The following is a 17,839-nucleotide window of genomic DNA, read 5'->3' on the forward strand; positions in this document are numbered from 1 at the left end:
GAAAAGAAGAGAAAAATCAAGTACAGGTAACGATGGTAGTCAACGAATGAAAGAAATGTTGTTTACTTACCGTTTAGTTCTTCACGTAATACCTGCAGCTTGAACCTAAAGGACTTCGCGTTTAATTAAGTAAATTTGAAATCCTTCTCTCTTCTCTTCAAGGGCGAGCTGATTTTCTCGCAGAACTGCAGCTCCTTGCAAGGTGCTCCTTCAGAGCGAAAAGGATTGTTATCAGCCGCGGAGAGAAATAGGATGGATCCCAAATTGAGTGGTAATGGAGTATAACAGAATATGGTTGCATGTGGCCGTGTTTAGCTAAGAAGGACTTGAATAATTAACAATAGGGAAACAATTCTCTGCCACTTCACTTCGCCTCGCTTTACTGCCGCACAATCTACTTCAGCGCCAGTGACGGCTTGCCGTGCTAGTATTAATACATCTCCAGGCCTCCGGATTAAATGCGATAAAAAAACGCGGCCAGGATTGCCGATGAAACAGCTAATAGCGGGGAAGTCGCCATGTTTATTACGCTTATACAGTATTGTGTAATAGCAACTAGTGAATTTTGGATGCTGTTTACGTTAATTTAAGCAACGTTGTGTAGTAATGATGGTAGTTGAGGGAAATTTTATTTTATAGGCCTATTTTTCGGGACGTTTTGACAGTACTCATATTCACATAGCAAAGGAAAGAGGGAAATGTTTAACAATTTGCCTAAATTTGGGAAAATTACATAGTTCCAGAACATAGATTTGATTATATTAGATTAAATAAGAGTCAACCACTTTGAAATGTAGTCAGTGTATGTGACTTCGAAACTGGCAAGCACGGGATCAAATCCTGGTTGGGATAAATTCCCTTGTTGAGATTTTTTCCGATGTTTTCTCTCAACTCATTAAGAGTAAAATGCTGGGTAACTCGGAGCTCGACCCAGGGTTCATTTCGCTGATATACTTGCTGAATTTAATTTAATGTCTCTTGGAAGTCGTAGATTACTTGCTGTGCAACTTTTATTATATAAAATATTCAACAGTCTACTGGATAATAGCGAAATATTATCACAAATCCAGATTAACGCTAGAACATCACATTTAAGAAATCGTCCATTGTTATATTACGAAAAACCGAATACTTCAGCACATAAAAATTCGCCAGTGTTAAAAATGTGTTCAAATTTCTATGAAATATATAAATAATGGGATCTACATTGCAGCATTTCTTACATGAAATATAAACATTTTCATATTAATATACTGAAGGTAATTGATTTTAAATAATATTGCTATCTATTTATTACTCTGCAATTTGTCAATTACAGCTACATTTTAGATTTTTGGCTATGATATCTATACTTATCTATTTTTCATTTATTTTTATTTTGTATTTTTCATTTATATCTATATCTGTGTATTTTATTTAGGTAGTATCTATTTGTCTGTTTTTTTATTGTTCATTTTTTATTTGTATTTACACTTGTATCTTGCATTTGTATCTGTTTTATCTATTTTTCATGTTATCTACAATTTTATGTTGCCCCACGTCCAAAGTGGGCGCCTATAGTTCAAATCAAAGTATGTGATAATGCATGGGAAATGATACTTTAACTTCCACTGTGACCATTTACGGGTAGGCTACTATCTTACAGAGGAGAAAATACTGAACAAAATAATTTTTATTTGCTTTAAAAATTCAAAATAGTGTAGAAGTTATAAAAAATGTTATTCTAAGTTCCGAAAATTTCATTTTGAAAAAAAAAAAAACAAATGTAAAATTTAACAACTCTTATGGCCAGTTTCATCAACGGATGTTAAAACTTAACATGTTGTTCGGCCGCATTAGCATTGAATTTAACAAAAATTCTGTTCCATCAACAAAAGTTAATATTAACAACGTATTAGAGTGCAAGTTAAATTAACATCAGCTCTGCCTTGTATTAAACCTTTAACAACTGAAGAGTCCACTGCAAGAATGATGGATGTCACTTTCTTCTCGAAAATGAACCAAGACTGTCAATGCGTAGCTTAAGACATATACAATGTACATAGAGAGTTAACACTGATAGTCATTGTCCAGTAATGATCGGAAAATCACAGTTAAGCTTTAAGCACTAAGTATTTCAAACTTTCAATTGCTTCTCCTGAAAAATTATTCCAAATGACATCTATCATTCTTTCAGTGGACTCTTCAACTGTTACCAGTCTAAAATGGCGGCTACAAACAATGCTTTTGGCTCATAATTGCTGCATTTTTATCTGCTGAACAATATTTCTGACAGGGTAAGAGTTACATTACGAAATAAATACGAAAATCTAGAAATAGAAGAATTTTTACGGTAATACAGATTGTCCAAAACCGTCGTCAGGAAAGTTGCTGAATAAGAACACAAGAGGTTAGAATACACTATCAATAGAAATATATAGCTCTCTTCATGTTTATTTTACGCGCCATTTTTTTCAGTTACTTCCAAACAGAAGCGCATCGGAGTACTTTAAAAATACTATGATTCAGACACCGCCTTCTAGATTCATTCTGTTCGTAATTCTCGCGAGGAATAGCAATTGAAGACCTCCCTCAAAGAAGGTTGTATATCACATTTTTGACAATGTTGAGTTTCTGACGGTTGTACATCAAAGAACTGACAATTTTTTCTATTTTCTGTAAAAATCATACAAATGTGATATACAACCTTCTTTGAAGGAGGTCTTCAATTGTTAACTGCGTTAATAACATTTGGCACAAAAAGTTTGGTGAAACGCAAGGTTCCTATCATATTGTTAAGATTTTTAACAATTATTGTTATGTAATAACGTGTTACGGGATATTTAACATCTGTTGATGAAACCGGCCCTTAAACTTTAGTATCCAGAACTATACTTGTTTTTTTGAAAGATGGGACATGACAGGAGCGTTGCGATCGGAAAAACAACTGAATGTCACATAGCGTGGTAGGCCCGTTGCTATGGTAACAACAGTTTAGTTGCCAAACTTACAGTTCGCACGTGGCGATTGCTTAATAGCTTTCTTGGCGACATTTATTGTGCACACAATGTCAGCATTGGTACGTTTCGTGTTTGATTCTCTGTCGATTTTTGTATCGCGTCAATTGTCAATGAATGTTTTAACGTCAGCCATGTTAACGAAAATTGCTAGCTTCCATCAGCTGGCAGCGTGGTAGTCCATAATGGCAACATGGCACTGTAGTTCCAAGCTCGGCCGCTTAACTATCATGTCCCATCTTAAAAAAAAAACAGTACAGTGTACAGTCCCACAGGATATTTCCTGTTGAATTCAGATGTGACATCACAATTTGTAATAAGCTAATTCTAAAATGAAATATGTTTTCGTCTCTCCTGCAAAATAAGTTCTGGGAAGTTAAGGTCCTTTTTCCCATGGACTGTGACATACGATATATATATAGTGAGGATCACATAAGAACAGTTCCCAAACAGCAAATATTGCCTACTTTTCAGTGTTGCCAACTTTTACCAGATATCACACGATCCTTCGTACTAAATGACTTATTTACTTACCGTACTTTATGTTGGAAGATTATTCTAAATAATTCAATAATTTGTAACATGTTTTCGTAGGCAAACTATACGAGAAAAGGATCAACATAAGTATTTTGTCTGGCATTACGAAATCCATTGGTTTGGCTAAACAATTGACTCACGAGACGTAACCTAAAAATGTATTTTGTTTGACCACATGAAATTATTAGTACTAACTCCGAAAACTTACCTGACTATAGTCTTGAATTATAACCACAACGCAACACATAAAATAACTATTATATATTAATATTAATACTGATATTAATTAATTATTAGTATGTTCAAATTTCACTAGCTTCCAGTAACAGGGTCAGAAATCTAGTACAATTTTAATTTCATGGAACTCCAATACCGACAAATATTGTCGATATTTGTCTCAGCTGCCAACATACTAGTTACAAAATCACTACCATTTGTAATATTTGTCAGTATCGAAATTCGAAACGAAGTTGGCAAAAGAAAATTCAACCTGCAAACTAGAAAATCACCTCAATTCGCTAGCATATGTAGTAATGGGGGAAAAATGGTTAGGTTTCACCCTTAGGGTATGAAGTAAGCTGACCCAGAGTATAGAAACTCCTGTTGATTTTCTCAATATTGAACACTTCTCAATGATGAAAACTTTTTAATTTCTGTGCAAAAACGTTCCACTATAGCCATCACAAAATCTCTTGGCTATCTAACCAACTTTTTTTTTTTTCGTTGTTGGTAACTCTATAGCATCTATTAGATGCTTTATGGTTGTGCTAACAGATGGAGTTACTTGTCAACAATGTGACGCTGAAACGTATGTTCAGGTTAGTGCCCAGCGACAGTCCTGATGTAGCCTATTTTTATATTTATAGTGATTGGTTAATTAATATTAACCCGGCACACTCATAATCACACTAATTTCCAGACTCTAGACACCCAGGGAATTCCTCTTCTTCAAGAAAAATTCACCGAGAGCCGAGCCCGGGAATCGAACACGGGACCTCCTGATCTGGAAGCCAGCATGCTGACCAACAGACCACGGAGGCAGTCAAATCTGACCAACTTGCAGATGACAATTGCAGTTGGGGTTGTTGTTCTTTAAAAATTGAGACGTAAAAAACGAATGAAACTCAGTCGTTGCTAAGAAGCCATAATAATATAAAATGTCGCTACAGAAATCATTTCACTTCATTCCCATAAATCTTACTGCTTGGGTGGCATATGAACTCCTGTTTATTGCGGCCTGCAGCTTGTGCCCTAAGCAGGCATTCTTTACATTGCACGACCCAAATGATGTAAACCAAAATGAAACTCTACCTCAAGACAAGTATAACTCAGACGGAACAAACCACGAATCCTACGCGTCCCTTCAAGCTCTGCAGTATGGGCTTGCAGTAAATGAATAAATAAATTGTACACATTAAAAAAAAACAGCTGAACTTAACGTGATTTTATTGTTGTTGTATATTACAAAATGGAGGTGTTGTCCATTAAATGGCGTATGGTTTCCCAGCATGCAAAGCATTAAAAACAAAAGCGTATCGTAACTCGAAACAATTGACTACAGGCACTCGTTTCCTATGCCCTCATTCCGTATCAAGTTTATAATCGATTTGATTGAGTCAAGGGTCACTGAAAGACGCTTTGAAACTGTGGAGGTTATGGTGAACGAGCATAAACGTGGGTAATGGATTGTGAGCCGAGGAACTCACATGACAAGCCAGGTTATTGACCAGATGTTTGTAGAAGCAGAACAAGTCAACCGTTGTCTGGCATCGCTGCAATAACCCGAGACGAATTGTATGCTTATAGAATTGAAAGAAATAATTTGCATTACAGGGCTTCACGCTCGATATGTCATATTTCAAGAGAAATGTATTTTTATTATTCTCCTGCTTCATATATATATTAGGCACAAAAACGTATATCAATCCTAACTTTTCATCAGTCCAACATTTCCTTATCCATTCAAGCCAAGTTACGACAGCTGGAAACAAAGTTGCTGATCAAGCATCAAGAGATGTATGCGTATGGTTACATTTCGTGCTTTGAGGGACCCTAGACCTGAGGTTTTACAAAAAATTATAAAAAATAGTAATATGCGTTACAAGAGCGGTATGTTGAAGTTTTCATGTTCGAGGAAAAGTTTGAAAAAGCGAAACGTAGTTGAGCTTTTTTAATTTCCGAGAATTGAAAGAAAACATACCTCTCGTGTATCGTACATTATTTTGTGCGAAGATCGTTTGTTACATACCTGAAAGAGGAATTTCTAATTAGTTGCAATGAAATCTCCATCTTGGTTTCTGTTCAATGACGGCAAATTTGCAAAACAAAAATATCTATCTTCAACATTATTGCTTTAAAATGTTTTCTGTGTTTACTATACTTCAACAGGCCTTGATATACGTCTGTATTTTTTTCCCCAAAGTCTATAAATGCGAACTTAAAACTAACGGTAAGGTTATGTAATGATTTATATTTCATTTTAATATTTTAACAATATTATTTGTATAACATATTGCAGTAATAACATCGGCAAGTTTAATTTTGTCGGTCAAGGAGATGTTTAGAAATGGAAAATATCTTTGACAACTAATTCCTTAATGTTACTTGCATTACGAATGCAGTAATTTTAGTGGAGTTGTAGAGTTTACTTAATTTTTGCAAATATTTAAAAACAATAATTAACAGTGCAAGTTTCCAATTTATAATTATTACTATATTGAACGTCTTTAAAAATATGTTAAAAGCCTAAAGCAGTAAAATCAATATGTCACTGAACCGGTAAGAAGAGGGAAATTGTTATGTGTGTTAGGTTGGGAATACTGAATGTGGTATTTTAGATTTTCCGCGGATTGGTTTTGTGCGGAAACCAAGCAAATACGCACGATCTCGCACAAAATAATTTTCGGTTTTTTGTACGAAAATATTCCTTGGGAACTTAGAAAGTTGATAGTAAAAGTTTTTTTTTTTGCACCTACATCTTCTTTGACGTCCAGGAGCAATTTTTATATAGGTCTGCTCCATAACTATCGGAGCCCCCTTGACAAATTTGTCGTTTTCTCGAAACTACATCTTTTATGTTCAATATACTCATGCGCATGCAGTTTTAACGAAATTCAATGAAAGTATTCGTACGTGTCTATGCATATATTATCTGAGACCTAACGTTGAGATATTTTAATTATCTTAAAAAGTAGGCCATAAAAATATTATTATGTACTTAGTTACTGGCTTATAAGGAATCCGGAGGTTCATTGCCGCCCTCACATAATCCCGCCATTGGTCCCTATCCTGAGCAAGATTAATCCAGTCTCTATCATCATATCCCACCTCCCTCAAATCCATTTTAATATTATCTTCCCATCTACGTCTCGGCCTCCCTAAACGTCTTTTTTTCCCCCCGGTCTCCCAACTAACACTCTATATGCATTTCTGGATTCGCCCATACGTGCTACATGCCCTGCCCATCTCAAACGTCTGGATTTAATGTTCCTAATTATGTCAGGTGAAGAATACAATGCGTGCAGTTCTGTGTTGTGTAACTTTCTCCATTCTCCTGTAACTTCATCCCTCTTAGCCCCAAATATTTTCCTAAGCACCTTATTCTCAAACACTCTTAACCTATGTTCCTCTCTCAAAGTGAGTGTCCAAGTTTCACAACCATAAAGAACAACCGATAATATAACTGTTTTAGAAATTCAGATTTTTTGACAGCAGACTGGATAATAAGGGCTTCTCAACCGAATAATAACAGGCATTTCCCATATTTATTCTGTGTTTAATTTCCTCCCGAGCATAATTTATATTTGTTACTGTTGCTCCAAAATATTTGAATTTTTCCACCTCTTTGAAGAATAAATCTCCAATTTTTATGTTTCGATTTCGTACAATATTCTCGTCACGAGACATAATAATATACTTTTCTTTTCGGGATTTACTTCCAAACCTATCTCTCTAGTTGCTTCAAGTAAAATTCCCGTGTTTTCACTAATCGTTTGTGGATCTTCTCCTAACATATTCACGTCATCCGCATAGACAAGACAGTATAATATACACTGCATAATGAATACGTCCGAATCGATAGTTCAATTCGTGAGTAAAAACACTTATTGTTAATACAGTACTGTACCTTGATTAAACAAAAACCTAATGAAAATTATCAAACTCAAAATTGCGATATTTCCTAGTTTACGTAAATGGATGAACTACTTTTCTTCCCTCCTATAGCTAGTAAAGTGATTTGTTTATATTTTACGCCAGTATCATCGAACTCCAGCCGTGGAAGGGGGTAGCAAACGGTGTTTCCGGTTCTCAACTGTTAATCCAAAGGTATAGCCAGGTTAATATTAAAAATGTTAGTAAAAATAAACTAATGTCCCTGTATACAAATAATACTGGGTTGAAAACTATTGTTAAATCGTTGTGATGTGACTCGTACCTGTAAGGATCTTCTAGAGTGGGGCGATTTTTTTTTCTGGAACAGTACGCAGAATACTGATGACACTGGTGTCGTAATGAAAGGAAAAGGGAAGGCCTACACGAAAATTTGTGCCTACTCAGACTTTGTCCACTACAAATTCCATCAGGAATCGCCGAAACTATAAACCGTGTCTCCACAACGAAAAACGTTGAACCACAGTCTAGTATATAGTCACGAAGCTCAATACTTACTAAATATGCAAACATAGACAGTTGAAATATGCATCCATAGATAGTTGCTTGCCACCAGGATCGCTACTATCGCCTCATCACAGACTCTTTCCCTAGCAGACGATAAAATGTATTGTACTTTCGATATCGTGTTCTTTTGAAAAAATTAACACCTTCCTTCCACTATTGAAATATGAAATACATAAGGTTTATATATTATTTTCATAAAGCATATATTATATTTTATAAGCTCACCTTCCTGGAAGAAGGATAATTCTGACCTCTTTTTCTTAGAATTTATAGTGCAACAAACGTCTCCTCGCCTTATATTATTATTCAGATTATTGTATTTTAGCCATTTACAGTTATTACAACCGATAACGAATATTTCACAGTTTACACAATTTTTCACAACAATGCGAAATACGGCACAGTCAATGCCTTTTCGATCTGGACCGCCGTAATGTATCTTCGAGTTTTCTATTTCAGTGTATGGAGCTCAGTGAAATATTATATTATAACTTTATTACGTATCATTGTTAAGTTTTATTTAGTGTAATGTGTCCATAAGTTTCGTGTACTTCTTGCTGCATAATGTGTTGCAGAAATAAATAAAACTGTGTTTTTTAATGTGAAGAGAATTTTACATGTTAACATAATCTGTTCGCATCAATATTTTAAGTTAAGAATTGATAAAAAAAAATTACATTGCGATTTCAATTTAGCACATTTACCTTCCTTAATTGTAGACAGAAAATGTACTATACCACTCCTATGAGATTAGTGTACATACGATTGTGTTATTTCGTCTCTTAGGTTGTAGATAAATACAGTAATTCAGTCTCAATTGTAGTATTAAAATACAGACAAATTGAATGTGAGGGATATCATACACGACAGTATGTTTAATTATAATGTATACTTGCGAATATAGGAATATAAGTTAAATATAGTAAACATAACCTATAATTTCCATATGACATAACATACATATGTAGTGGAGACCACTAAAATTAGACAGAAAGGGGCAACTGGTACAATAAACATAACCTATAATTTCAGCATATCTAAATATCCGTGCGGTGCAACTGAAAATTATTGAATCGTGCATAAATGAATGTACAAGAATTTCGCAATATTTAATCGAAATAAAGGCAGGGATTACACATACAAACAACGTAATTTTCACTCCAAAAATAATGTTACACCTTAACTCTCAAGCGAATTATGTCTGAAATGTCTCATAATCATTGTTATAAATTTTATTAATGCAATTACAATACATTTGAAAGAAATATATGTTACTCTTTATGCATTCCAATTAATTTATATGGTTGAAAAGCCGCCCTTCGTGATCGGGTTAAGGGAGTCACAAGGTCTGCCTTACGGCCTGAATTAAGGTAAGCGTTCACTACATCGTATCGCACGTATCGGACGAATCGCACGGATCGGAAAAAGACTATCTTTGCTGTAATTGTTATGTAACCGCGTTCACTACATCGTATCGGACGCATCGCCTCTCGGCAAATCCGTCCACGTTTCTCGGATGGGTAATTTTTCCGATGCGTGCGATCATGGCCTTCTTTAATAAATCAATTTTAATTTATCAACTGTTACTATTATGCTGTGCCATGTTCAGTGTCGCGCCAAAATGGCAGACGGAAAACTTATTTCACTTGTAGAAAATTGCGAAGAATTATATAATTTGAGGCGTTCCCATTACAGTAATCAAGTCGTTTCTTGCAAATATATTATGTAACCAATATTTATTTCGTTTCTTCCTGTTCAATTAAGACTCATGAAGCAATTACAAATTCTTATTCGCTAACAGACATAATTAATAGACCTAACCTCAACTGCTGAGCCATTTATACCGGAACCCACACTTTCTGAAGTCGAAATTACGATAGAAAATCTGAAAAAGTACAAGTCTCCAGGTATTGATCAAATTCCAGCAGAATTAATACAAGAGGGTGGAAGGGCATTATTTAGCGAAATTTATAAACTTGTACTTGCAATTTGGGAAAAGGAAATTGTACCAGAACAATGGAAGGAGTCCATAATCGTACCTATTTTTAAGAAGGGGGACAAGACTAACTGTAGTAACTTTCGAGGAATATCACTTTTGTTAACGTCGTACAAAATTTTGTCGAATTTCCTTTTGAGAAGATTAACTCCATATGTAGATGAAATTATTGGGGATCATCAGTGTGGTTTTAGGTGTAATAGATCGACTATTGATAAGATTTTTTGTATTCGACAGATATTGGAGAAAAAATGGGAGTATAAGAGTACAGTACAACAGTTATTCATAGATTTCAAAAAGGCGTATGACTCGGTTAAAAGAGAAGTTTTATATAATATTGTTATTGAATTTGGTATTCCCAAGAAACTAGTTCGATTAATTAAAATGTGTCTTAGTCAAACTTACAGCAGAGACCGTATAGGCCAGTTTCTATCTGATGCTTTTCCAATTCACTGTGGGCTAAAGCAGAGAGATGCACTATCACCTTTACTTTTTAACTTCGCTCGAGAATATGCCATTAGTAAACTTCAGGATAACAGAGAGGGTTTGGAATTGAACGGGTTACATCAGCTTCTTGTCTATGCGGATGACGTGAATATGTTAGCAGAAAATCCACAAACGATTAGGGGAAACACGGAAATTCTAGTTGAAGCAAGTAAAGCGATTGGGTTGGAAGTAAATCCCGAAAAGACTAAGTATATGATTATGTCTCGTGGCCAGAATATAGTACGAAATGGAACTATAAAAATTGGAGATTCATCCTTCGAAGAGGTGGAAAAATTCAAATATCTTGGAGCAACAGTAACAAACATAAATGGTACTCAGGAGGAAATTAAACGAAGAATAAATATGGGAAATGCCTGTTATTATTCGGTTGAGAAGCTTTTGTCATCTAGTCTTCTGTCAAAAAATCTGAAAGTTAGAATTTATAAAACAGTTATATTACCGGTTGTTCTGTATGGTTGTGAAATTTGGACTCTCACTTTGAGAGAGGAACAGAGATTAAGGGTGTTTGAGAATAAGGTTCTTAAGTAAATATTTGGGGCTAAGAGGGATGAAGTTACAGGAGAATGGAGAAAGTTACACAACACAGAGCTGCACGCATTATATACTTCGCCTGGCATAATTAGGACCATAAAATCCAGACGTTTGAGATAGGCAGGACATGTAGCACGTATGGGCGAATCCAGAAATGCATATAGAGTGTTAGTTGGGAGGCCGGAGGGCAAAAGACCTTTGGGGAGGCCGAGACGTAGATGGGAAGATAATATTAAAATGGATTTGAGGGAGGTAGGATATGATGTTAGAGACTGGATTAATCTTGCTCAGGATAGGGACCAATGGCGGGCTTATGTGAGGGCGGCAATGAACCTCCGGGTTCCTAAAAAGCCAGTAAGTAAGTAAGTAAGTAAGTAAGTAAGTAAGTAAGTAAGTAAGTAAGTAAGTAAGTAACCTCAACTCCTCTGCTTTCAGCAATGTCTATATCGTACGACGTCATGTTTTAAACAGCTGATAAGGGAATCCGATGAGGCGATGAGGTGGAGCCGTTACAGTGAACGCACTGCACTTAAAATATCCGTTGCGTGCGATTCGTACGAGGAGTGCGATACGATGTAGTGAACGCTTACCTTTAGATCACGATGGCAATGGCAGCGCTCCAAGCGGCTAGCAACTATCGCGAGAAATGCAAAAAATCATCCCAAGCTTCGCGACTGTATATATTAGACTGTTGTTGAACTGACAACTGAAGATGATATTCTTCAAGCTTCGTCTTCTGTTTGGCCATGCCATGCCGTGGACCACTCTTGCGCCAAGAGCCGCATTTCATTAGACCATGTCCGAATCGGTTTGGTTGAGTGAATCTCTGATTTGGCAGCTATACGTTACGGGAACTTTCAGTTTCATTAACCAAATCCACCGACTTCCTCCCGCCCGTAATTCGTTTCTGATTGACAATTATTTTTACAGAAAACGTGATAGAGGCAGAGAGATTTAATGGAAATTCGTGTTTTGATCGGAATGAATGCGCTATGCATGTTAGTACTTAATCAAGGAAATAACACAAGCCTGGGGGATAAAGATACAGCCGAGCTCTTTTATTTCTTTCAACCAGGGAATTCTGTTCTGTAATAGATTTGCGAATCATGTAAACTGATTTGCAAGACTGAATAAACGCTGCAAGGCCAGGTGAAGAGAAAATTGCAACAGAAGAGCGAAAATTGTACATACTCGATTAATCTCGAGAAATATTGACAGAAAACTAAACAATACTATTGTATGTATGTACAGGGACATAATTTTATTTCTACTCCAATTTTTATTGTGCCTGAGTTTTTGAATATACTTCACTCCCACCCCTTCTACTAATGAAGTTGAACCGTCCTCCACACACATCCAAGACCGCATATACAGTCATAGTAGCCTTACCGTCACAGTACGTTCCAAAAATATGTTCGCGTTTTCCAATGACGAAAGAGCTTTCAATATTGCATCATTTTCGCACAGGTACTGTCGTCCATTTGCCTACATCGCATTCCTCTCTGTAAAGGCTAGTGGCTGGGCTGTCTTAGCTCCTTTCTGAAAACATTAATTCCCGTTAGAAATTGACGTCTTCCTAATATTATGTAACTGTTTAAAATAACTTAGATAAAAGGGCCTTGTTAAGTAATTAACTGTCACGTGATTTCCCTCCTTTCTACGATCCTGCGACATAACCACTTGGAGGGACAGTAGATAGCATGTCTGAGTAATTTTATCTTTTCGGATCGGGCAGAAGTGAAGATTGAATTTACAGTACGTAAGGTACTCTTTTACAGAGTAGGTACAGAATTATTTCAACATGAGTTACTAGTACGAAGGACGAAACTGGTAATTGGAATTACACACATTAGAACTGAAGCCTGTATCGAAATGAACCGCCACCATTTTGAAAAATGTGTTTAAATATCCATATTATGATTATTTTTCAATTTAACTTCATTCCCTATAGTGTACGTTAATGTGCTATAGACAGTATTAATATACACTGAATAATGAATACGTCCACATGGACAGCTCAGTTCGTGAGTAAAAACACTCATTGTCAATATGTACTGTATTCTGATTAAACAAAAACCTAATGAAAATTACCAAACTCAAGAACGTGATATTTCCTAGTTTACGTAAATGGATGAACTACTTTTCTTCCCTCCTATACCTAATAAAGTGATTTGTTTGTATATTACGCCAGTATCATCGAACTCCAGTCGTGGAAGGGGGTAGCAACCGTTGATCCAATGGTAGGCTATAGCCAGGTTAATATCAGAAATGTTAGTAAAAATAAAATGATGTCCCTGTATTTATTAACACTACAATTGGGTATACACTCGGTGGCAGTGATATATAATATACAATAATACCATGTTGAATCTTTCGTACACTACTGTTAACACTTGAATATAAAGAATTGATTAAATGGCAATCTTACTCGTGTTAATTGTGTAAGAATGTGCGGCTTATAGCTGTTTCGGTGTTACTTCACACCATCCTCAGAGCCTACTAGATCTCGGCGTCATCTTGAACTTCGCTGCCTGTTGTGTGGATGCGTTCGATTGTTGAAAAGTGTTGAAATGTAGTGCCAATTAGTGTGTGTGTTCTGAAATTGATCTGTGTATTGAGAATTTGTTCAGGTCGCATTTTGGTGTGTCTGTGTATTTCATATTGTTCTAGTGTGTTGAGTTTTTGGTTTTTGGGTTTTATGTGTAGGATTTCCATGTCTGTATTTATGTTATTGTATGTGTGGTTAGCATTAGTTATGTGTTCGGCATATGTAGATGTATTGTGTCCTCTGGTTATTGCTTTAATGTGTTCTTTGTATCGAGTTTGGAATCATCTGCCTGTCTGTCCAATGTAGAAACTGTCGCAACTATTGCATGTGAGTTTGTATACGCCTGTGTGGTTGTATTTATTTGTTTGTGTTGTTTGTGTGTTGAGATGTCTTTGTAGTGTGTTTTCTGTTCTGTATGCTAAGTTGTATTTCTGTTTTCTGAATGAGGATGCGATCTTGTGTGTGTTTTTGTTTTTGTATGTTAGTGTGATGTATTTCTTGTGTTCTTGTGTTTGTGTTGTGTTTCGTGTGTTTTTGTGTTTGTTGAGTTTTTGTTTTGTCTTCCTTATGATGTTTTCTATTATGTTTGGGTTGTAACCATTTTCTTGTGCTATATATTTGATTGTGTTCACTTCTTCATTGTAGTGTTGTTGGCTCATGGGTATGTTGAGTAATCTGTGTACCATTGTCCTGAATGCAGCATGTTTGTGTTGTGTTTCGTGATTAGATGTGTTGTGTATGTGTGTGGTGGTAGTGGTGGTTGTTGGTTTTCTATATATTTTGAAGGTGTGTTTGTTGTCAACTTTTGTTATGGTGATGTCTAGGAAATTTATGGAGTTATTGTTTTCGAGTTCCAGTGTGTATTGGAGTTTGGAAACAGCTGTAGGCCGCACATGCTTACACAATTAACACGAGTAAGATTGCCATTTAATCAATGATTTACAATAATATCATTACAATTATACAATAATTTCAGCAATAAAAGAAAAATAAAATAAACCTAAATTTATTTCTAACTATAAATAAATAGATGCAATAAATCTAGGGCTATAAATAAAAACTATTCTATAATAACGCCTACAATAAGCAAAAGTAAACCTAACTTATAAGTACTTCTATTTCACCCAACTATTACCAATTTAAGTAATTACATATCACCTTAATTAATTACAAATCAACGTAATTACATATCTTATCTTAATTACATATCGCCTTAATTTATTTACATACCAACTAAATTACATATAATCTTAATTAATTACATATCAACTTAATTAGTTACATGACAACTTAGATAATTACACTGTACCTACAATTACATTTTCAGTCTAATCTTCTCAACCTTTTCTTAAATGTATTGATTTTGGGAGGACCACTCTGAATGATTGCCGCAGGTAAGCTGTATAATATCAATTATAAACAAGAGAAATTAGAGGTAGTAGCCATGGATTTAAAACCTACTTCCTAGCAAAGACAGATAAGAATATTGGCACATTAAAACTATTACCAATTTAAGTAATTACATATCACCTTAATTAATTACAAATCAACGTAATTACATATCTTATCTTAATTACATATCGCCTTAATTTATTTACATACTAACTAAATTACATATCATCTTAATTAATTACATATCAACTTAATTAGTTACATGACAACTTAGATAATTACACTGTACCTACAATTACATTTTCAGTCTAATCTTCTCAACCTTTTCTTAAATGTATTGATTTTGGGAGGACCACTCTGAATGATTGCCGCAGGTAAGCTGTATAATATCAATTATAAACAAGAGAAATTAGAGGTAGTAGCCATGGATTTAAAACCTACTTCCTAGCAAAGACAGATAAGAATATTGGCACATTAAAACTATTACCAATTTAAGTAATTACATATCACCTTAATTAATTACAAATCAACGTAATTACATATCTTATCTTAATTAATTACATATCGCCTTAATTTATTTACATATCAACTAAATTACATATCATCTTAATTAATTACATATCAACTTAATTAGTTACATGACAACTTAGATAATTACACTGTACCTACAATTACATTTTCAGTCTAATCTTCTCAACCTTTCCTTAAATGTATTGATTTTGGGAGGACCACTCTGAATGATTGCCGCAGGTAAGCTGTATAATATCAATTATAAACAAGAGAAATTAGAGGTAGTAGCCATGGATTTAAAACCTACTTCCTAGCAAAGACAGATAAGAATATTGGCACATTAAAACTATTACCAATTTAAGTAATTACATATCACCTTAATTACAAATCAACTTAATTACATATCTTAATTAATTACATATCACCTTAATTTACTTACGTATCAACTAAATTACATATCATCTTAATTAATTACATATCAACTTAATTAATTACATGACACAACTTAGATAATTACACAGCACCTACAATTACAGTTTCAGTCTAATCTTCTCAACCTTTCCTTAAATGTATTGATTTTGAGAGGACCGCCCTGAAAGATTGCCGCAGGTAAGCTGTATAATATCAATTATAAACAAGAGAAATTAGAGGTAGTAGCCATGGATTTAAAACCTGCGTCCTAACAAAGACAGATAAGATTATTGGTACATTAAAAGGAAATATGTTGAGAATTATACACAGTGTTAGAAAAAGCATTCAATATTTTAGAGTTGGTAGTATTAATCAAAACAGGAAAATAATTAACAAACATGGATCCTAAAATTAATATCTTCGGAGGGTTTCAGGTCATTAAGTCTAAGGACAGCAGGTCTAATGAACAATAGGTCTAATTAAGCATGAGGCCTAATGAAAAAATGTCTAATAATAACTCAGGTCTGAAAGAAAAATGTCTAATGTCTAAATAAAATTTACGTCTAATGTGTAAATTTCTAAACACAATGTATGTATAAAACTCAAATAATTTTAACAATACTTCTTTACTAAAAAAGTTGATATTGTTACGATAATGAACGTACCTTTCCTTTGTAATATGGTACCTTGTCAGTTTCAGAAAATTTTAGCAAAATGAATACATATACTATTTATCTATTTTTATTGCTAGTAAGTTTGAAATGAATACAAATTAATAAATACAATGAAAGATAAACTAGTCCACTCCTGAATGAGTAAGACTCGTGCTCAGGAGGGGATTCCAATACAGACAAAAATAAAATTAAAATTGAGAGTGAATACAGATTAAATAATGTTTAATCCCAAACTATAAATCCAATACATTTTTTATATCTTTATTAATTTGGAGGAGATTCGTGGTTGAAATAATATTGGAATAAAATTTGTTTAATAATTTGGGACCTTAACTCATGCTATGATAAAAAAAGCTGCATTGGTTTTACATTTTGGTTCAGATAAACGCAGAGAATTCATATTTTTAGTTCTATATTTATGTATATACCTTTCAAAGTTATTAAACTTTCTATGAAAGTATTTTAATAAAATAAAATAATACATTTGTTTAATGTTGAAAACTTTGAAATGTTTAAACAACAATTCAGTTGGGTAATCTTTCTGATTTTTTAAACAAATTTTTAATACTTTTTCTGTAGTAAAATTAACGGATAAAGGTTGGATTTATAAGTTCCACCCCAACCTATAATACCATACATAAATATAGATTGAAATAATGCTAAATAAATTACACGTAAACAGTTAATTGACAAAATATTTTTTTGAATAACAAAGTAACATAATGTTTTACGTAATTTATTACAAATATAACGAATATGGTTATTCCATTTTAAATGATTATCAATAATTATACCTAAGTATTTAACCTCATTAACTTCATTAATAACTGAACAATTGCAATTTATATCGGAACAATCAGAATTATGCATTTTAATTTGTAGTACAGATTAAATTAATTTATTACCTTTATTATTTAAAGAAAATGAGATAGTTATTGTTTTATCTTTATTAATTACAAGTGAATTTAAATCGAACCATTTTTAGAATATACAGTGTCCTGGCAGGACATGGAAGAGTTCAGCATCCCTTAAAGAAATCGTGCAAAATTAATCGAAGACA

General features: G+C 34.1%; 1 protein-coding gene and 1 pseudogene across 4 annotated transcripts in view; one reads left to right on the forward strand and one right to left on the reverse strand.

The window, feature by feature from the left end:
* LOC138698520 (LIM domain only protein 3-like) overlaps positions 1–17,839 on the reverse strand; it is a 1,357,283-nt gene that overhangs the window by 488,484 nt on the left and 850,960 nt on the right. The gene's annotated exons all lie outside the window — the stretch shown is intronic.
* LOC138698981 (golgin subfamily A member 6-like protein 22) overlaps positions 1–17,839 on the forward strand; it is a 32,727-nt pseudogene that overhangs the window by 10,344 nt on the left and 4,544 nt on the right.

The sequence above is a fragment of the Periplaneta americana genome, chromosome 4, assembly GCF_040183065.1.
Source record: "Periplaneta americana isolate PAMFEO1 chromosome 4, P.americana_PAMFEO1_priV1, whole genome shotgun sequence".
Classification (NCBI taxonomy): domain Eukaryota; kingdom Metazoa; phylum Arthropoda; class Insecta; order Blattodea; family Blattidae; genus Periplaneta; species Periplaneta americana.